Source organism: Melozone crissalis, unplaced genomic scaffold, assembly GCF_028551555.1.
Source record: "Melozone crissalis strain CALT ecotype California unplaced genomic scaffold, PUWL_Pcris_2 ptg000066l_1, whole genome shotgun sequence".
Classification (NCBI taxonomy): Eukaryota; Metazoa; Chordata; class Aves; order Passeriformes; family Passerellidae; genus Melozone; species Melozone crissalis.
This window is the reverse complement of record NW_026535844.1, coordinates 6,485,704-6,500,097: the sequence shown is the minus strand read 5'-3', so window position 1 is coordinate 6,500,097 and position 14,394 is coordinate 6,485,704. Positions and strand designations below refer to the sequence as shown.

General features: G+C 50.8%; 1 pseudogene; it reads right to left on the bottom strand.

Moving 5' to 3' along the window:
* The window catches only part of LOC128945567 (zinc finger protein 208-like), a 324,996-nt pseudogene extending 319,189 nt beyond the window's left edge, over positions 1-5,807 (bottom strand).
* Between the last annotated feature and the right edge of the window lie 8,587 nt (positions 5,808-14,394).

Below are 14,394 nucleotides of genomic sequence, written 5' to 3'. Positions count from 1 at the left end.
GATTTAGAGTCGTGGGGTCTCAATTAGAGTGGTGGGATGGAGATTGTGTGGGGTTGGGTGTGTGGGATGTATTTGACAGCAAATGAAACTCTGGGACTTACTGATTTCTCTCCCGTTCATGTTCAGTCTGTTGCAGTTCTGTTTGCAGAGTGCCGCCTTCTCAGCTCATTGTCTTGGTGTCCCCTTTTCTCTCCTGCCTCTCTTTGCCTGCTCTGTTTCTCTCTCAGTGTCTCCCTGGACCCACGGACCACCAGAGACCCTGCCTATATTTAACTGCCTCAGGGACCACCCAATACCCTCCCCTGATTTATTGCCCCAGTGACCACCAAAGACCCTCCCCTGATTAAATTGACCCCTCCCCTGATTTAATTGACCCCTGCCACCAAAGACCCTCCCCTGATTTAGCTGACCTTTCGCTGATTTAATTGACCCCTCCCCTGATTTAATTTACCCTTTCCCTGTTTCAATTCCCCTTCCCCCGATTTAATTGACCCCTGCCCTGATTTAGCTGTCCCATTCCCTGATTTAATTGACCCTGCCCCGATTTAGATGACCCCTCTGTCCCCACAGACCCTCCCCTGATTATTTATTATTTTATTTCCCAATTATTATTTCAATTCCCAGTCCCAGGAGCTGAAGTCCTGAAGGCTGGCAGGGAAATGTCTCTGTAGGATTTTGCTCCATTTCCCTTCAAGGGCGGGAACATCTTTTCCTGGCTGGGAGCTGGAATTGCAGACTTTTGGAATGTGTGCCGGGCAACACGGACTGGGATCAAACATGGACTAGGATCAGATAGGGGTTGGGATCAAATATGGACTAGGATCAAACAGGGACTGGGATCAAATATGGACTGGGGTCAAATATGGACTGGGATCAATTATTGATTGGAATCCTACAATGTAGGATAAACTGGACTGAGGTTATATAGACTGGGATCAAATATGGACTAAAATCAAATATGGACTGGGATAAACTGGACTGGGATCAAATCAGGACAGGGATCAACTTTGGACTGGGATCAAATATGGCCTGGATCAAAACCTTTCCTAGAAGAGAGATAAGAGATGAAATGGAGGAAGGAAATGTGCAAGTGTGAAGGTCTGGGCAAGTGAAAGATGTCAGGAGAGTAGAGAAGAATCTTAGGTGGGAAGAGATGATGGAGTGGCCTTAGCTGGACTTTCCTGTATGGCCATGGACAGAACCATGTTTCCTGTGACACAGAGACTGCATCCAGGGGGAGGCAATGGCTCAGAGCCAAGAGGGTTCAGTGTTGATACCCCTCGGCCCCAGGGGGTGAAATTTGGGGGGCACAGGTGTCCCAAAGGTGAGACTGTGCCCTTTTTGGAACGGGACAAAGCATCCTTAAAAGGACAACCCTAGAAGCAGCTCTGGTCCATGTGCAGTGGTGAGAGCACTGGACATGGAAGGAAGAGGTCACAATGGCAGATGTTCTCCAGGCGGTGCCACGAGTGACGTGGAAACACACAAGGTTTCAATGGTGTTTCCTGGGGAAGCCTATGGCACAAGAACGACTCCTCTCTCCTTGATGAACTGAGAATTGATTACCTAAAGGGTGGTGATGGACCGAGAGTTGGTGATTTGGGGGATAGATGTATTGGAAATTTGGTGGGGGGGAGGAAATATTTTTGGAAAGTTTTCATTTTCTCTGTGTGTTTCTTGTTACTTAGAGTTGTAGTTTAGTTAATAAAGGTTTATTTTCTTTATTTCTACGTGGGGGCCTGCTTTGCTTATTCCTGGTCACATCTCACAGCAGACACCAGGGAACATATATTTTCATGGGGACACTGGCATTGTGCCAGCATCAAACCATGACACCTACACTGCCAGTTGGCCTTTTTCCACCTCTCCAGCCATCCCCACAGAGCATTGGCTACTATCCATGAATCAGTGTAGAGGCAGAGCTTTGGCCATTTCTCTCCCTTAGCAATGTCCAGGGCCAGCTGAACAGCTTTGAGTTCTGTAAGTTGACTTGATCCACCTTCTCCTTCAGCGGCCTCTGCAACCTGTCGTGTGGGGCTCCATATGGCTGCTTTCCACTTCTGGTCCATCCCTGCGATGTGACAGGAACCGTCAGTGGAAAGAGCGTAGCGTGTTTCCTCTGGGGGCAGTTGGTTATAGGGAGGAGCCTCTTCAGCCCATGTCACTGGTTCTTGTTGCTCTTCATCAGTAAGACCAAAGTTCTCACCTTCCAGCCAGTTTGTAATTATCTCCAAAATCCCAGGGTGATTCAGGTTTCCAGTACGGGCGCACTGTGGGATAAGAGAAATCCGTTTACTCCATGTAGCGTCAGTGGTGTGGTGGGGGGTGGGAACCTTTCCTTTGAACATCCACCCCAGCACCAGTAGTCGGGGTGCCAGGAGGAGTTGTGCTTCTGTGCCAATCACCTCTGAGGCAGCCTGGACTCCTTCATAGGCAGCCAAGATTTCCTTCTCTGTGGGAGTGTAGTTGGCTTCTCACCCTCTGTAGCTTCGACTCCAAAATCCCAGTGGTCGGCCTCGAGTCTCCCCAGGCACCTTCTGCCAAAGGCTCCAGGACAAGCCATGGTTCCCGGCTGCAGAGTAGAGCATGTTCTTCACCTCTGCTCCTGTCCTGACTGGGCCAAGGGCAACTGCATGAGCAATCTCCTGCTTGATCTGGGCAAAGGCTTGTTGCTGCTCAGGGCCCCAGTGGAACTCCTTCTTCTTGCAGGTGACCACATGACCCAAATAACCCAACTAACCCCAAAATACTCGAAATAACCCCCAAATAACTCCAAACAATACTTAGAAGTCCCTCAAATAACCCCAAACAAATCCAAATAATCCCAAAAAAAACAAAAGAAAACCCAAATTAAGTAAAAAAAAACGCAAATGACTTCAAGTACACCTAAAAAAAACCCTATATAAAACAACATAAACCCCAAGAGCCTCAAATAATTCCAAATAAGCCCAAACAAACCCAAATACATCCAAATATACCCAAATAAACCTAAAAAATTTCAAATAAACCGAGTAAAACCCAAGATAAACCACAAATAGTCCATAAATAACCCCAAATAAACCCCAAACAAACCCTAAATAAACCCTAAGAAAACCCAAGAAACCCCAGTTCCTCCCATCTCCACCCCAAAACAGATCCCGACCAATCAGAATGTGCGGCACTGATGACGTTCCACTTGCTTGCACAAACTCAGAGCACTGGCCCCGCTCAGCGATTTTTCAGTTAATCAGCGCCCGGCCCGACTCTGACTCATCACTTGCCAGGCACAGACCAAGGCCTCTCACGCGGAAAATACTCAAGAGACCGCGCGGGGTAATTTCCAGCCAATCAGAGCGTGTCTCACTGATGACTCATCAGTTGCCAGAAGTGGAATATGGGGGCGGGGGGCGGATGATGACCCTGGGGATGGATTGGAGACCCCAAATTAATCCAAAACGGGGTCGGGACCCCAAAATGGAGCAGGAGGGGCCTGGAGCCCCTAAAACCAAACACGAGCGAGAGGATTGGGGGAACGATTGGAAAGGGGAGCGAGGGCGGGGAAAAGAGGGAGGTGAGACCCCAAAAATGAGCTGGGAGGGGAATGGGACCCCCAAATTGAGGTGGGAGGGAGGTGGGACCCCCAAACAGGATGAAGCCAATTTTGTTCCTGGAATATGTAAAGTACTTTACGGATATGCAAAATGTCGATGAATATGCAACAGGCTGATGTCATGGGAGACAAGGAAAACTGAGCAAAAGTTGTTATGGCCACGAAGACCCCCCTAGTTATTTTTGAGGACACCCCTAACTATTCTGGTTTTAATTACATCAGCCTGTTGCATATTCATGGCCCCTCATGCATATCCATAAACTAATCTACATATTCCAGGAACTGTTTTACATGGCCCATCCTTGAGGGTGTCTCCCCATTTCAGGAGCCTCCACTGAAATGGAAAATGAAAACCCCCTCCCTTTTACTATTATCTTTGTTATTATTATTATTATTATTACTATTATTACTATTACTACTATAATTACTATTATTATATTAATCAATTTTGAAATTAAGGGGCTCTCAGGGAAAGATACGGGAGTAGAAATAACAGTTCTTTATTAGGAAAAATTAAAAATACAAATGCAGTAGTACAAACAAAAAAACCAGTGACACAGTCAGAATCCTCTGGGAATCCAGTGAAAAAGGTTGATCCTCTAGGAATCCAGTGGAGAACATGGCTGATCCTTTGGAATCCAGTAGGAAAAAGGGCTGATCCTTTGGGAATCCATTTCTTATCCCCCAAAGACAGGGCAAAGGCAGGGCTGTGGAGTTTTTATAGGGCATCCCAAGGGTGGAGTTGGGGTTTGGGTCAGGGGAGGAGTTCCTAGCAACACAAGAAGGGTGAGATCAAATTCCTGCCTCTTGGCAACAGCAGCACTCCACACAGAACCTGACCCCAAATCCTAAATTCCGTCTAAAACAACTGAAAAATTATGGAACTTCAGATATATTCGAAGCTTCATTTGACCCAGTTTTGGGTGTTTTTAAAGGATGAAGGTGAAGCAGAGGAAAATTAAGGCCAAACCAAAAGGAGAAGCAGCCAGGTGTGTTCTCAACATGGATCACAGGGAATGTGAGTGACCAGGGCTGTGCCCAAGGTGCCTCCTCCAGTGGGGGATGGAGCTGGAGCAGCGCACGAAGCTCTGCCCGCACTTGGGGCACTCGCAGGGCTTCCCTTAGTGGTGCCTCCATTGGTGTCGGGTCAAGTGAGAGCTCCTGGAGAAGCTCTTCCCACACTGGGGACACTCGTAGGGCCTCTCCCCAGTGTGGATGCGCCGGTGTCTGATGAGGGCGGAGTTCTGTTTGAATCCCTTCCTGCAGTCGGGACAGCGGAAGGGCCTCTCCTCTGTGTGAATCCGATAGTGCTGGAGGAGACAGGAGCTGGTCTGAAACCTCTTCCTGCATTTATCACACTCGTAGGGTCTCTCCCTAGTGTGGATGCGCTGGTGGGTGATGAGGGCGAAGTTCTGCTTGAATCCCTTCCTGCAGTCACGGCACTGGAAGGGACTCTCCTCTGTGTGAATCTGATAGTGCTGGAGGAGACAGGAGCTGGTCTTGAACCTCTTCCCACACTTGGAACACTCGTAGGGCCTCTCCTCAGTGTGGGTCCTCTGGTGCCTGATCAGGTTGCAGCTCCGGCTGAAGCTCTTCCCACACTCCCCACACTCGTAGGGCCGTTCCCCAGTGTGGATCCTCTGTTGGCTGATCAGGCTGGATCTCTGGCTGAAGCTCTTCACACACTCCTCACACTCGTAGGGCCGTTCCCCAGTGTGGATCCTCTGGTGCACAATCAGGTCGCAGTTCCACCTGAAGCTCCTCCCACAATCCACGCACGTGTGGGGCTTCTCCCCATCATGGAGCTGCTCATGGAGCACCAGCTCCGAGCTCTGGCTCCGTCTCCGGCTGCCTTCCCGGCCCAGGCTGGCTCTTTCCCCCTCAGATCCCCGCCAGCTGCGTTTGCAGCCCCTCCTCGTGCGGCATCTCCGGGGCTTTTCCTCCCCGTTGGCTTCCTGCGCCGTGGAGCCGCTCAAAACAGCCTCTTCCACCAGGTTCTGCCGCGGGCATTTGTCCTCCCTGCTCTCCATGCTCAGCTCCTGCTCTGGGGGAGGAAGGACAAGGACAGGATGGGATTTGCCTCCGTGCCACAGGCAAGGGCAAGGAGATCCCCCAGGGCTGAGCTGCAGCCGGGGCCGTGCTGGGCTGGGAGATGGAGCAGCACAGAGGGGAAAGGGGCACTGACTTCCTCCTCATCTGTCTCTGTGCCCCGGGGCATCTTCCTCTTCCTCGCAGCCTCCCTGGAGTTGGCAATGGGAAATCCTGGTTTGGGGAAAACAAGGGATGAGCGCGTTTGTAGGAGTGTCGAGGGGTTGGACGGTCCGGACGGACGGAGACGAGAGAGCTCTGCAGCCAGGGCGTGGAATTGCGGTTTATGGCAAAGGGCCTGGGTGCAGGGCCCTGCTTGGAGCTGCCAGCCACAGCTCGGAGCAGGCCCGAGAGAAGAGAGGGGTAGAGAGGATGAGAGAGTAAAGGAGTAAGAGAGCGAGGTTCGGGGAGACAGAGCGAGGCTGCCAACGGGGCAGGGCGCGCCTTCCCCACTCTGACTCTCCTAAAGCACCGGCAGCGAGGTGTTAGTAACCATCCTCTGCTACCAAAATTGTGAAAAGTGCCAATCACTTGCTTTTAAAATTTTACATGTTTAATAGTAATAAAATGGTTATAAAAACTTGTAATTCAATTAGAGTAATAACAATTTGGAGAAATCGAATTAGGACAATATGAGACAAGAAATACAAAGAGTTACGGATGTCTGGGTGCCTTTTTCTGGGCAGCACGAGCCTGAAAAAGGACACCCGGGCCTGAAAAAGGACACCTGTTAACACAGGATTAACCATTAAAAACAATAGCCTGTTGCATATTCATACACTTCATACATGATGCATAAATTCCATTCAAACACAGGATTCTGTCTGGTCAGTGCCACCTTCTGCCTCTGAATCCTAACAGCGCCTTCGAGGCAGGAAGAAGTTCATTTCATCTGACAAGAGAGCAATAAATTCTTTTTCTCTGAAAGATTTAGGTGTCCTGTGACTGCTGTCTCGCTGCAAGTCATTTCTTGGAAAAAAGCCTTTTACCAAGCATAGTTTCTATTTTAACATTTTTTTAATAACCTAAAACTATATTTAACCCACTACTTAAGATAATTAATACAGCATTACTTTCTAACACAAGACATATAATATTCATTTAAATATTTGGGAAAACCCAATCACAAAATATGCATTTTTTACAAGTATAATCCCACTTACTTCCAATCTCTCCCAGTTTAGTCCCAGCTGTCTCCAGCATGGTTCCAGTTGCTTCCTCAATCAACTCAGTGAGTCCCAGTATGATGCCATTTGCTCCCAGTTGCTCCCAGTCAGGCCCAGTATGGGGGATGATGTGCAAGGTGTGCTCACTGTGACAGTCAGTTCCTCCCAGTATTAGTCCAGTCACTCCCAGTATGATCCAAATATGAGCCCAATGTGCTCCCACTCTCTGCCAGAATGTACCAGTTGTGCTCCACATGGTTCCAGTTGCTCTCTTTCACCCTCATTTCCCTTCTAGTCAGTCCCAGTATATACCCAGGGTACCCCAGTTCCCTCCACCATCTTTCCCGTTCCTTCCAGTATGATCCCATTTCCTCCCAAGCACTCCCAGTCAGCCTCAGTGTAGTGGCACTCACTGCCAGTATGATCCTAGCCATCCTCGCACCATCCCAGTTCACCCCAGTATATCCCATTTACCCCTAACATGATCTCAATTGCCCCCCCCAGGCTCCTGCTCACTCCCAGTGTGATCTCAGCATGATCCCAGTATGATGGCAGCATGGAGTCAGTACAAACTCAGTACAATCCCAGTATGATGCCAATAGGATGTCAATAGAAAGCCAGTAAAGTCCCAGTCACTCCCAGTATGATCCCAGTATGATCCCAGTGTCCGACAGTGCGATCACAGTCTGCCCTGGCATGGCAATATGATCCCAGAATAATGTCAGTACAAACCCAGTACAGTCCCATCATGATCCCAGTACGATCCCAGTATGATGTCAGTACAATCCCAGTACAGTCCCAGTACAATCCCAGTATGATATCTGTACAAGCCCAGTGCACTCCCAGTCACTTCCAGTACGATCCCAGTCCAGCCCAGTCCCTGGCAGTGCTGCCACTGCTGGGATCCCCCAGCCCTGTGTGCGTTCCCCCCTGGCGGATGTGCCGAGAGGAGCCCCAAGGGCTGGCAGTGGCCAGGCAGGGTCTCCAGCAAGGCCCAGTTTGGATGTGCAGCCCCCAGTTTGCCCAGTTTGCCTCTCCTTTGGCCCGGGCTGGGTTCCCCCCATCCGCAGCGGCTGGAGCAGCCGAGAGCCCCGCGCTGCCCATCCCGACCTGTCCCGGCTCCATCCCCGCTCCTGCCGCGGCTGCGAGAGCTGCGGGAACGGGGCAGCGAGGGTGTGGCTGCTGCTGGGGGAGGACGAGGAGGCAGGGAAGGGCAGGGATGGAGGGGGAGGAGGAGGTGGGGTTAGGGACAAGGAGCAGGGGGACGAGGGATGGAAGAGGAGGGATGAAGGCGGAGAGAGAGCAGCGATGGAAGGAGGTGAAGGAGGTGGGAATAACACAGAGGGAGCGGAGGATGGGGGATGGAAGGGGATGAGTGTGAGGAAGAGGAAGAGGAGGGACAAAGGCGGATTGCGGCTGAGCTGAGGGACCCATGCTGTCAAACGCTGCCTGAATTCGCAGCCCCCAGCTGTGGGATCATCGCCCCCCCCCCCCAATCGCACTGGTGAGCGGGGAGGGGGAGCTCAGCCCAGATATCCCGGGGGGGGTCCCTGGGTTGGGTTTTTTGGGGGGATGTTTGGAGAATGAAGAAGTCCAAGGCTGAGTGGAAAAGGCCCCTTGGGGGGACACCGGGGGTGGCGGTGGCGACTGCCGGCAGAGGCAGCCTGGAGGAGCAGAGCCCTGTGTCCCCCAGGAGCCCAAAGTGGGGAGCCCAGAGAGGGGGGAGCGGCGCCATTGGCGGGAGCCTCAAGAGCCTGGAGAGGGGCAGGGGGGACTCCTTGGAGCCGCTGCAGCCCAGAGCAGAGAATGAGGGGAGAAGGGAGCCCGAGAGCCCAAACAGCCCCGGCATCCTGAAATGGGGAGAGTGAAGCCGGGGGAGCTTTTGGCATTGCTGGGACTGCCAGCAGCCTGGGCAGGGTGGGCACCTGGCACAAGGGGGACCCCCAATCCAAGCGTGACCCCCAGCAGCTGGGACAGGGGGAACCCCCTGAACACCAGCGGGGAGGGACCAGGGATGGGGAACTCCTGGGAGGCTTTTTCAGGGCTGAATCTTGGTGTTTGGGAGGTTTTTCTGGAGCCCAGGCGGCTGGTGACTTGTAGAAATGGACTCGGGCAGACAGACCTTCAAACTCAATGTGTGTTGGGGAAGATGAAACAGGAAAACTTTATAAATATGATTGTCTGGCAAAAGACTTTGAGAATATAGAAAGTATAAGGAAGATTAAAACGAAAGTAAGCTTTGAGATACCTCAGTTAGTGAACAACTGGAAAACAATGGCGTGGCCCAACTGAAGGTAATCCCCTTTTGATGAAACAATTCCCCCTGTTTGCAGGCAGATCCAGACCCTGGCAGCTCAGCAGAAGGGGTCCAAAGAGGAGTTTTTAGGGTTTAAAATGTAACACAGTATGGTGATGTAATGATACTTACAGGCTGTATGTAAATGCTCTAGGATTTGTATCTCGTACTAGATTGGTTGGTGAGAAATAGAATATTCAACACAGAAGAAAATTAATTGTGTTGTAATGGGAACGTTACTCTCTTATGCTCCTTCCTGTCCTACCCCCCCGACACTCCGACACCCAAGAGCATCTGGGGTTGGACAACACAGCTGGGTTGAGGGATATCCAAGAGCACCGGAACTGGCCAGAAACACCTAAAACTGTAATAGGTGATGTGAAACTAAAAGGTACGTTGTTGTCTTGTTGTGTGTGAGAGTGAGTCACACACAAAATCAGCCTCAGCTTCCCGGGCGGGTGGGAAGGGGGGCTGTGGAAAGAGGAGTGTGTGACCCACAAATAAGCCATTGTTCTCCTGGGTGTGCGGGGGCTGTGGCATAAGGTACAGGTGACCTGCAAAGGGGCCACTGTCCCCAGGGCGTGTGAGGGGGCCGTGGCTAACGAGTGTGAGTGACACACAAATCAGCCTCACAGGTGAACGGCACCGGAGGCAGCAGAGTCAGGGCCCTCCCAGGAGGCCCGGAGATACTGAGACCCAGAGGCCACCCCAAGGCGAGGGGGGGCCACAGGGACCCGCGATTCTCTGTCAACAGGGATCCACTCTGTGTCCTGAGGGTGGGAAAGAATGTGTGGAAGTGAGTGAGAAATAAAAGTGAGGGAATGTAAACGAATGAAAGTATAGGTAATGTATATTGTGTATTTTAAGCTTCACTCTATTTCCTTGGAGGGAGATGTATTGTATTGAAAGTAGTGTGAGAAAAAGATTTTTTATATTCATGAGTGTAGTTGAAAGAAAAGTGGTATTTAGGTTGTTAGTGAATTTGAAAACCAGAGGCAGACGAATAGATAAGATCTTGAAAAATGAGACAGAAAACCAGTAAGTTGGACACAGGGGAAAAAAAATAGTCCTTTGGGAGTTATGTTAGCTAGCAGAGATACAACTCCTTGCAAAAGGAGAAAATACAGGGTATGTAGTAGTTGATGGGAAAAAAATGCAAACTGTGGAAAACGGGAAATTACTGTTAAACTAGTAAGTTCAAACTTCTGAATTATATACTTTAAGAAGATCATGAGAATATTTAACACAAAATAAAGGAACTATATATACTGATTTAAGGTATGCCTTTACAATAGCACATTTCTTTAAAAAATTTGGAAAAGGAAAAAGATTACTTAATTCAAGAAGAAAAGGACTAGTACATGAGGAAGTTATTTTAGAGGTTTTAGAGGCATTACAATCACCTAAAAGAGATAGTTATAGTACATAATAAGAAACCCCCAAAGGGAAAGACCCCAGAAATAAAAGGAAATAATTTGGTGGATCACGAAACTAAGGAGGCAGCAGAAAATGGAGCTGAAAGAGTTATGTTAATATTAACTCCAAACCAAGAAAAACTGGAAATTCCAAAGTTTAGGGAAGCCGAGAAAAAAGAATTAAACAAGACTGGAAGTCACCAAGATAAATCAGGGAAATGGAAACTTCTTGATGGAAAACAATTACTTAATAAAATGTGCTTACTAGGAAAATATTAGAAGACAGGCATCAGAAAACCCACGGGGGTACTCAAGCTCTGTGTGATCATTTTTTAAGGAACTATGGGTGCACGGGGATTTTTGGAGTGGCCAAGCAAGTAACTGAAAGATGCGTGATTTGCCAAAGGATAAATAAAAAGGTGAAGAGAAAAACAACATTAGGAGGTTGCGAGTTAGCTAGTAGAGCACTTCAAAGTATCAGAGCAGAAGTTTAGATTTGCTAGGCTCTGGATTTATTTGTAAAAAAACCCCATTTAATCTAGAAGAAAGAGAATATGCCATATGTTACACAGGAGATTTTAGAAGAATAAAAATCTTTAAAGTATCAGAAACACCCGGGAAAAAAAAAGAAAAGAAAAAGGGGAAATGAAAGGGAGGGGAAGAAGAGGAAAAATCAGAAAGAGAGTGGGATCCTCTGCAAGTCTTGCCCCCTCCATTTGCGGCCCAGGCGCCTGTCCCGGGTCCCGGCTCGCTGCCCGCCTCAGCTCCGCCTGCCCCGGTTTCCATCCCAGGTGCGGCCTCACTGCCCAGGGCAGCTCCACCTGCCCCGGCGCTGTCGCTCAATTTGTGTGCCCTGCTCCCACTGCCTGGCCCGCGGCCGCTCTGCCGGCCATGCTGGGGAGGATGGGGGTTGCTCTGTCCTGCCGCCTGCTCCGAGGTCACCGCGCCCACCGCACCCAGGGGCGGTCCCAGCCATCCCATCCCCGGCTGCCCTGCCCGTGCCACCTGTGCTGGGCACCGCCGCTGCTGCCGGGCTCTCCCACCTGCCTTTGATCTGCCAGCAGCTGCCGGATCAGCCGCCATCAGCCATGTGGGGGCTACCCACGCTCCGGACTCGGGCTCCACGGCAAGATCCACCTCTGGCGATTCCGGCAGCAGACCCTGCCCACACTCCCACCGAGCCTCGGCGGGATATCCTCCCCTCACCCCGTCCTGCTCTGAGTTACGGCCCCTTGGTTACCACAGCTCCGGCTGTTCAGGGAAACTCTGTCTCTCTAGAGGAAGCACATTATTGAAACACTAGGAGCACAGTTAAAAGACAGCCCTCTCCAAATTCTTTCCCAAAACACGGGAGAAAGGCTATAGAAGGTAAAAAAGTGAAAGAGTTAGATGAAGGGATTGCTCTATTTCCGTTTAGAGAGGTTCCCATGGGAGGGATGCGCTGCCCCGCCCTGCGGGAGCCACCAGCGCCCCTGCCGGCCGTGCCCGGAACTGCACCCAAGGGGAAAGCGCCGCAGCCCAAAGGCCGGGACTGGGTCCGGGCTCTGTTTGCTGTCAGTGCCGCAGCTGTTGGTGTTTGTTTGCTTTATTATACACACTAGTAAAGAACCGGTATTCCTATTCCCATATCTTTGCCTGAGAGCCCTTTGATTTCACTAGTCTAGAAATTTAGACGGAGGTGGTTTCCATTCTCCATTCCAAGAGAGGCTTTTTCTGCCTTCCCGAGCAGACACCTCTCTTGTAAAGCAAGACAAGCACCCACAGGCACTGAGGGGGGCTGCAGGAGGGGCACAAGAAGGCCCTGCAGCACTTGGGCACAAAGGCACAGCAGGTGAATGCAAGAACGGAGCAGCAAAAGGCCAAGCTGAAGGCAAAGGCCAGGGCACAGTTCCTACAGCCCCTGAGGCATCAACCCCAGGGCCCAAGGGGGCCCCAGCACCCAGGGCACGGGCTCGGCCACAAGCACCTGGCAGAGGCATTGCCCTCCTCACCAGGGGAGAGCCCACCCAAACAGCCCCTGGCAAGGAACCAGGGCTCCAGCTGCAGGGCACAAGGACACTGCAAGCACAGACAGCAGCACCCTCAGGACCAGCAAGTCCACCCCTTGATGGACATGGATTGGCAGGGCTGTCACAGCTCCCATCACACCAGGGACCCTCCACACTGCAGCCCTTGAGAACATTCAGGGTGGGTCTGCATTGAGAGGAGGCATTTCCTGATGGACACAGGGGCCTCTCAATCCACTCTGAATCTTAGACTGAAGGGGGAAAATAGTAAAGGAATATTTTAATTTTTAAGGGAATGAGTGGGAAAGATGAGCAGGTATGATTTGCTCAACCGCTATTAGAAGCTGTGGGGGATAGGTCTAAAATAAATGAATTGCTTTTTCTTCCTCCTGTGATTGTAATTAACTAGGAAGGAATTGGAGAGCTGGATTTTAATACTGTAAAAGGGATACAGAGGCTAGTTCTGTTCTACCTTTGTGCCAAAATGTGACAAGGCCCATGCTGATGTGAACCTCAAAGTGTGAGCAACCCCAGGGAAAGAGGGAAAATTAGATATGGAGCCTCTACAAATTACTTTAAAGCAACCAGGAGGAGGAATACCCTTGTTCCATGAGAGGGAAGCAAGAGCTTACTGCCTGAGATTGAGTTCCTGTTAAAGGAAGGGCTTTTGGAGCCAGAGATGTCTCCCTACAACACTCCTATCCTGCCAGTCAACAAACTGGATGGATGGACAGGAGGAGGAAACACAGAATTTTCAAGTGTTAAAATGAAGATTAACTGAGGCGGCTGGCCTGGGCCTTCCAGACAGGGAAAAAGAATTTGAATTATAGGTGGATATTAAACAGGGTCATGCGAAAGGAATTCGTGTGCTAAAATATTTAACCCTATATAGGATCTCCTATAGTTCAAGTCTGGCGTCAAGTTAAAGCTCTGACAACCAAAAGAGCCTCTAAATAGATGAGCAGGGCTCGGTTATTTCAGTATGAAACTTGTCCAATGGCACAGGATTTAGAACTGAGGACAGGGCAAGGGTTTAACCCAGCCTCCTGTTTGAACAGCCTGGAGAGGGGCTGGCAAGGAACCCAGGACTGCACTCAAGGGACAGAGCTCCAGACCCAGGCTGGGACAGATTGATGGGACATTCCCTGGCCTAAGGGAGAAAATGTGTTTGTGGATGGCTCTGCAAGGGCAGCAGAAGGGAAAAGAGCTACAAGACAGGCTGTTATTAAGGAAGGAAAATCAGACACAGCGCAGGTCACTGCCCCATGCTCAGCTCAACCCGCGCAGCTGTGGCTGCTTGTGAGAGCCTGGCACTGAAATGCCCTGAGCAGGAAGGCTTCAACATCTTCTGCTGACACCATGGCACCTAACAGGGGGGCAAAAGCAATTCTCACTGCTTCAGCAACCACTGGAGCAGATATCAAGGCACATTCTCCCACAGGAAGCTGGGCTGGCACACAGCCTGCCCTGGCACTTTGCTGCTGCCAACACCCAGCAAGGACATCGGCTCCTGCCTAAGGAGTGCCAAGCAGCACCACTGGTGGCCAAGGGGCCCATGCCAAGTGTCCCTGAGGCCAGAAACAGCTGCCAGCACAGCTCAACACGGGGGGACCCCTCAGCCTGGCCTCAAGGGCTCTGAAGCCCCGCAGATTTGCACTTCCCGCCTGCAGCAGGAGGATGGGAGGCCGCCCCTGAGCCTGCCCTGAAGGCAACGCAGCAGCAGCCAGGGCTCCACAGCGGGCCAAGCCCCTGCACCTGCCCACAGATCCTCACCTGGAATCCTCTGCAATCCTGGCCACCCTCCTCTGCCATCTCCAGCCACTGGGGCCAAGCC